The sequence below is a fragment of the Myzus persicae genome, unplaced genomic scaffold (genome assembly GCF_001856785.1).
Source record: "Myzus persicae strain clone G006 unplaced genomic scaffold, MPER_G0061.0, whole genome shotgun sequence".
In the NCBI taxonomy this organism is placed as follows: domain Eukaryota; kingdom Metazoa; phylum Arthropoda; class Insecta; order Hemiptera; family Aphididae; genus Myzus; species Myzus persicae.
In genome coordinates, this window is record NW_019101136.1 from 340,354 (window position 1) to 349,051 (window position 8,698).

An 8,698-nucleotide genomic window follows, 5' to 3' on the forward strand; every position below is an offset into this window, starting at 1 on the left:
TTTTTTTTTTTTTGCTTTTTCAGTGATTTTCAGTTTTTCTGATTAATTTTGCTTTTTTGACCAGTTTTTCTACTTTTTCATGGTTTTCTCCTGCAAAGTTGTTTTTGATAGAATTACAATTAAAAATAATTCTTATCTCATCTACGTTATCGCGTATTTAATTACTTAATTCATTTTTTTTTTTCATTTTTTGTCAGAAAATCTCCGAAATTTCGTCCTTAAAATCTCGAAAGTTTAATTTTTTTTGTAATATAAAGATAAATATTTATTTATTCATTTTTTGATTTTTTAGTTTTTTTTTTAAAATAACTTATTTTAATTTAAATTTAAACGTTTCCGGTCGATTCGGTTCAGCGGTGGTGCCTGCCAGTTCCCGCTACAATCAGAACTCGAGTTCGGCTTACCGAACGGCAGTCAAGGATTTCAGTGTTCTACGCGCTGATAGATCTTGAATGTAACAATAATAATAACAAAAATAATGGTAAATACACTTCAATATTCAGCTCAATAATTTGTACTTACACTGTTTTCACCTCAATTGTCTTATCCTGACAAGTGAGGAAATCGAAATTTGGTCGGAATATAAAGTGCACGTTGACACGACACATATTAATGAGTAGTATTTTATTCGGCGGGATCTTACGATCCATACTAGTATATTTTTGTATTCCAACACTTTCGTTGAGTAGATTATTATTTTCAGGATCATACACAAAGCCACACATTTTTTATGTATATACATGCATAGTTTAAACGAAATTCAACTTCTTAAAACTACCTACCTTTTTGATGCATTTATGTTTTGGAAACTGTACAAATAAAAATATTGTTCCCAAATGCTTAAATGATTTTCGGCCATATTAGTATTTAAATATTCATCCTTCGGTGTTCACGTATTAGATATTTTTTTTATTCCTCGAAACCTCGAATACGTTTTACACGATTTAGATTTAACGGAAATAAATTCAAACGGAAAATTACCTATATCAACAGTTATTATCTACTTATTATTATACGAAACACATTACCCAATACATATTTGTTTCATTCGAGCGAATAATACGTTATTTCTTGCAAACGAGTGTCTGTGAATGAACTTCAAACACGAGAAGTAGGTACGTTTTTTTTTGTTTATTTTAAATATTCTACACACCTACCGGTGCTATAATATACATAACTACATAATGATCCATTTAAATAGCAACCCTAATGGCTAATTCTCTAAGTAGATTTTTGTGTTTATATAGACCATAGCGTATTCCAAAAACGTAGTGTCATAAAAAATTATTTCCATTACAATACCTACTTAAGAACCTTCTGACATATTAGTTACAATTTAATAGTCCACCTCACGGAACATAGTAAACCGCATTTTATGCCAAATTTTAGTATTGAACATAAAATGCACCTTGCAAATTAGTATAATAATACAACGAAACTTCTATATTACAGAGTCTCAAGGGGCGCAAAAAAAAAAAATTCGTATTGTAGAGGATTTCATTAAATAAATTTGGTTCTCAAAAATATTCCGTTAAACAGAATATTTTGTTAAATATAGTTATACGTTTTAGAGAAGTTTAGCTGTAGGACATATCAATTATTATTACTTCGTTGACGACGGATCCATCATTCGCGGTTTGGCCCACTTCGTCGACTAGGAGGACGTCGTACCAGCATTGAAAATATACGTCCAGCGGTTCCAACTGTGTGTAGTTGTTAGCTTTAATATTAGAGAGAATTTGCCTACTATCAAACTTGAATGTAAGGATTGTATTACTTGTGTTCTCTCATTGGATTTTAGTAATATTTTAATAAGTGGTTGACTTTTCTGAGGTTCTGTTAATGCGAGGGTGGTCTCCACTTCATGTGTTCATATTTTGTTTATTATATTTCTCTCTCTGTTATTCTTATTACTTTTCTCTACTAGCAATAATCGCACCTCGCATGGACCTCATTGGTTAAGATATCGCCACTGCGCAAAGCTATTCTTGTTACTTATTGTTTTTATTTTGTGAACAGATGGAACATATATTTTTTTTTTTTAAATAAAAAGATATGTTATGAATTAATATTTGAAAATGCTCATAATTCGGAGATTGCACATGCGATACGAAGTCCTCTTAAGCCTCCCGCAGTTGGGCTGTAGGTCAGTTTACCGTAGAAATCTGTCGTCGAGTTTGATTTGGTCGAAGTGGCAGGTGCTAGCCACGGGGCCGATTTGCAGATCTTATTTCAGCAGTTTTCATTAGTCACATGGAGTCTAGCGAAATACTAAGCAATATTTTGCCAATTTGGTCGGTTTGCATAATATATTAAACTGGGTTAGTTATTACCAGAACATTTACTCTGCAACATCGTTTTTATTTTTTCGATATCACAAATACAAGAAAAGTCATTCAAGTTTGAAATAATTAATTTATGAGCAATAAGAACTTTTCTTGTACTTGTGATATCGAAAAAATGAAAACGGTGTTGCACAGTAAATGTTCTCTGGTTTATAGTGTGAAAATTTGGTTGCTTAGCTTGGACTACAGGTTGAGTGGTTCTATTTCACGCAAAACAGTTTTTGATATGTTGTACAAGACGGAGACAACACATGCGGGTGTGGCGTCCTCTTAATGTAACTTCTATACGTTGTGTTTTTAATTCCGTGTGGATCGACGAACGTATTGGTTTTGCAATGATGTAGTGTGTTTAATTTTCTTTTCGTGTGTCTAAAAATTGCGATTACCTTTTGGAGCTGTAAACATGTTTTAATCATCAACTTCCTGGTAGCAAATTTGATCTATTTGATGACTGGAAGGGATAAAAATCCGGGTACTTTTCGTGATAATCAGGACAAAGGAAAAAAAATTACTGAAGCACAGGAACATTTATACAATCCCATTTATTTATTTTTTCTTGACAAAATCGACATTTATTATTTTGTTCTATAATATTTATTATTATTAATCTACAAAATACATCAATCAAGCATTAGTACAAATTTTCCAACAGCCACTTATTATACATACATCGACTATAACAATCGTCCTTTATATTTATACATTTATAATGTATTTTAAAAGTATAACAAAGTGCCTATATAATGATCAAATTAGATAATAATAATTCTTACTAATGTCGATTACCAAACAGATCGAACTATAAGCACATACAAAAACAAGAACGTGTAAATAGAAAATTAGAGTATACTCAAAATTATCACCTTGTTTTCAATATTGGCGATTGGCGCCGCGAGTGTAAGCAACACGAGTTTTCGTGTTTTCGTGATCGCTTTCGGATAAAAAGATTCGAGTTTTTAACGTGGTATAAAAAATCATTACTCTCGCCTGTGGAATTCTGAGATACGCCGAACGTTTCGCACTGTATAAACGCGATAAATAACAATTATCTCGATTCGTGTACAATATCCTGCAACAGAACGACAGCAGTCGTATAATAATACGGTTTGCACCGGTAAACACGAATCGCAATAAACACAGTCGTAATAATAATAATAACGATTAATAATACTACCTACATGCTGCACAAGATCGTCATTTTATTGTACAAAATGCATATATTATTGTGTAACGAATAACTGCGTTCTGATACTGCAATAATATAGGTCACAAATGCGCAGGTCACGTAATATAGTACGTAGATTTTTTAGACTTATCGACAGTGTATATAAATCAAAAACACTGTCATTAAGTAAATTATAATATTATCGTCTACTATAATTTCAATTGAATTAACAGAAACATTTTAATTGTGAAACACATGTAAATGAATGTTAATACATTGTAGTACCTATTAAAACAGAATATCACGCCATCAATCCATAATAAGCAATAATAATAATCAATAAATTATTATATTAGGATAAATAAATCCCCTATAAGGAGGTACATAGTAAGTAGGTAGATATTTGCCCTAATACGTCAAGAGTATGAGAAAAATATCTAAATTCGTTTACTATAATTTTATAGTTGTTATTTTGATTTGTAAGCTACATAATATTATCATTACTAAAGTAAGATTTTGTCGATTTTTAATTTTTTATCAATTACACATAGGATGAACGAATTCACAGAGCCAGTTTTTTGTTTACTATCAAATGAAACTATGAAAGGTTAAGAAATAATTTTTTTGACAATCAATATAGTTAATTGTCATACTTTTGAATATAACAAATACTCCAGACTCCAGTAAAATATAATTGTCATAAAATTCGAAGCTGGAACTGTTATATAAATGCAGATTAGGTAGATACAACAAAGTTACACTAATAATAAATTAGACTATCGGAAAGTTCTATTTTTGAAAACATGAAAAGCCAAAATATCGTTCAATAAACTATGAGTTAGTTTTTTTTTAAATATGCAATATTTAACTTATTTACTTTCCAAACAAATATCGTAACGGATATGTGAATTTTTACTCTCTTAAAAACTACTATTGAACTTACCTAAGCGTACAGAATAATATTTAGAAGTAAAGCCAAATTAAATTTAATAATGTTGTATATGCCACTATTACAATTTATAATTATTCTTGTGTTCGGTTTCGTGTAAATAAGGATCGATGTTCTTTAATAATAGCAATTTCGCTGTAACTGCGTTGGCTATACGAGTAATATCGCCTATTGGCTATTTGATTTTCTGTTAACAAGAAAGTAATACGTGATCACTGATCATATACGTATGATTAAATTCATTAATAGATCCTTTATTATATGAGAGATATATTATTATTGTGTGCTTATACGGGAAATTCCGTGAATTTAACGTTATTATTTTCCTTGGCATATTAATTCGTTCAACATTCGTGAGTACTAATTATTAATAATAACGTTGCAGTTAAATAAGTACATACATTATACACCTATATACGTGTAAGCACACGGCGGCTCGAGGTACAATAGTAGGTTAGGGAGACTTATTACAGAGATGTTGTACTATAGAGAGTCAAAAGAGTGAAAGACGAGAGAGGGGGTGGGGGGAGAGTAAGAGAGAGATAGTAAGAGAACATAATATAGTGTTGTGGTTGAAAATTATACGGTGCGAGTTTTCATGGGGAGCATAATATAATACGTACAGGATGCCATAAAAAGAATAAAGGCAAATACCTACTGCAAAATAATAACGATGCAGACATACGGCGATATTTAAGTTTTAAATTGAATTCTCCGACGGGGGTTTTGTTTTCGGCTGTTGTTTATTAGTACATTTATCGCACACGACTGTAATATAGTAACGTAATATCGTAATATCGTTATTCGGCCATCCGCGCGTAGGCCGAGTCCCGAAATTCGTTAACACGAGTGGGCTGTGAGCCCGAGACAATATTATAAACGTAATACAATACGATTGACGGACACGGACCGAAATTAAATGTCTAATTGGTGCTCTGACAAGTCCGAGGTGGGCGTTGTTCGGGCCGTGGCGTATGTATAATAATAATAATAATAATAATAATAATAATAATATGTACACAACACCGTCGCTCGCAAATTTGGAAGTAAGTGAAGATTTACAAAAACATTTTGTGTCGAGACTTATGCGGTTTAGTGATATATATATAATACTTGCAACGTACGAGAAATGTAACGTCCCATTACAATAAACACGGTGTACAGCGTGAGCGCCGTTAATGGATTTTTGTTTATTTTTCCAGCTCATATCCGGGTGCCCTGGGTAAACGTTTGGCCCCGATTGGGCCGCCGCAACAGCACATCGGCAATAATAATTGGCTTTCTTGAAACAACAACAACAATGGATTTGCGGGATGCAGTTTTGAAAAACTTCGCCCCTCCACAGTCGACCGGCGAGATTCGTTGTTTTCACTTTTAAATCTCGAATACACAGTCGCTGTTCACGAGTTTTCGCAATATTTTTCAAACCCAGTTGCAGGGTAGAGAATTCGCAACAACACAATATTATTATTGCGGCATGTCACTTCTGTGGTGTCACTGGTGGAATAGCGTTTTAAGAGTCAACGCGGAACATATTTTTTTTATCATTTACAACCGTATACTGCTTTGTCGAGTATATTATATTATAATATTTAAATAATATAACAACTATTCGTACAATATACCGTTTGCAATCGAGTTTTATTCGTCAAAATCTCACCGGACAATTAGAATTAGTATTTTTTTCTGATATACTAGGTACAATTATACGATTTTATTTTATATTTTATATTGTTATAATATATTGGTGATTTTATGGCCACACGGTTTTATTCGTCAACAACTGTTTCGTTGCATAATAATATAGTTACAAGTTTATTGCTCGTTGATAATTATCATTTAATTCAATGCTGTTAAAAATACTTTTCAAAATTATTTCAAATAGGTATTCAAATACTTCAATTAAAAAGTATTAAAATATTTACTTAAATACCTTTGCTAATAAATATTTAAATACAAATACAAATGTATTCAAAAAGTATTTCAAATAGTTTTAAATACATTTTTCTAAGCTTTATTATTTTATGATTTTTAATTCTTAAAATTAATTATTTGTTTAATGTATTAATGTGTATTGCAAGTTATAGAAGACAATATTGTAGGTTTGTACATAATTCCTTTATTTATAATAATTGTAAATGTAATTATGTTTGATTTATGTGATGATTTATAATTTATACAGTAATACTATTTTCAAATTTATTACATTTAAGAAACATAACATTTTCAAAATGGTCGTCAGTTATTCGCCCTCTAACGTTTTGCGAGTATAGCGTTGCTTACACTAAAAATTCTTTCTACAGAAACACTGCTTGGTAACGGAGTGTTGTGTTATACATTTAAAATACATTTATGTATGTAAAGCCCCTCCGAGTCAAAAACTGAAATCGAGCCTATGTGTCATATGTGCCTATGTGTCATTATGGTGACCAGGTATAAAATTAAAATAACATTTTATGGAAAAAATACCATGTGTAAAATTTGAATAAATACAAAACTTTGTTAATAATATGTAGGAAACATATTAATAGATAACAAATTAAGTTAACTATGCTACCAACCAATTAGATTGCATTAGCTCAAACCATAAAATATATTATAGAAATTAATACCAAATTATAAAAATCATTAACATGTATTAGCCCATAATATTTTCAAAAGAAGAGTACAGTTTTATGTACTTAACACAATTGTTAAGGACACTAGGACATGCATAAAAAAAATAGTACGTCTGGTCACCATACATATACTGATATACTAAGCTTGATTTGTACTCTGTAGGGGGTAGGTAACATACTCACACACTAAATGAATACTGAAAATTAAATTAAATGTATAAGTGTATTAGAATTACCTTTTAAATGCAGACCAAGCATCTGCTGTCGTCGATACAAGTTCAACCAAATTCAACTTGTTCTTTAATTTATCAAAGGCAACTTTATAGCTATCATATTTACGTTTCATTAAAGTCTGGCGACATAATACAGTTCTTCCAGGATAGCCTTTAGAAATAATTGTTTTAAAACTTTCATGAGATACTGCTAAATTGAATGGTAAATTTGCATTTATTATGACGTCTAAGTTCATTTGATCAAGGTCTTCTGTAAAATACAATCTAAGTTAGGTAGGTAATATCTAAGACTTGCTAATATAGAAATACACGTACATACTATTACTATATTTCATTATTATTTATTATACTAAATCAACTGTACGTGGAGAAGTCAAACTTTTACGGTTTGAACAATTAAGTATTGACATCTGAACAGTATTTACATTTTTGATTTTTTTTTACATCAGAATTATCATGAATTTCAGTGTTGAATTTTCTTTTAACATCTATTGAAACAGTAGTAGCAAGAGCTAGTAATTCTCTAACAGACTTGACACTACTATGTTTATCCTGCGAATTTTAGAACATTTAGGTAAAAATAATAAATATAGATGGTACTAGGTAATTTTTTATCTGATCTTCACTTTTAATTTCTTATACAATTTGACTGAATTTGTACAATCATAGTGTTTAAGGAGTAAGGACTAAGAAGGCATACAGGACAATTGTTACAATTACCTAGTAATAAAAAATATGAACTTAGAATAATCCATTAGTTACTTACTTTAAAATGCTTGCGAAGATTTGATGGGGCACGATAATCAGCAGTACGTGTCTTTGAACAAATACAATGTTTGTAAGATACTTCGTACGTAGAGTACAACTCGCAACAATTTATTATTTTAATAACTTTATAATGAATATTATAAATATTCCACGGAAGAATTAGTTCATTTTTGTTATCCATACTAGTTAAGAGTCTTTAATATAAAAATTAAAAATATACAGCGTATTTTATAACAATTCTAGTCAGGACTCACGGCACATAGCAATAAAATTACAACAATTTCTAGCGAGTAGTGACTGACTGGTGACTAGAGACTAACGTCAAAATATGTCAATACGTAATAAAATAACTTTTAACGATTATTAAAATATTAAGAAATAACGAGTGAAGGTGTGTGTGTGTGTGTGTGTGTGTGTGTGTGGGATACTGGGATTCGGGGTGTCGCCGTGCTATGATACTATGAACTATAAATAGCCAAATAGATATACGATATACAGGAAATATTATTTTTCCCGTAATATCTTTGTTTGTCGATAACAACATTTATAATCGTCGACGATAAGTAATTTCTTCATAATCGATAAACCAAACTAAATAGTAAAATATATCTTGTTTGAAA

At 30.7% G+C, this 8,698-nt stretch overlaps 1 pseudogene; it reads right to left on the reverse strand.

The window, feature by feature from the left end:
- Window positions 1-2,886: 2,886 nt before the first annotated feature.
- LOC111027898 lies at window positions 2,887-8,472 on the reverse strand (annotated as a pseudogene).
- Between the last annotated feature and the right edge of the window lie 226 nt (window positions 8,473-8,698).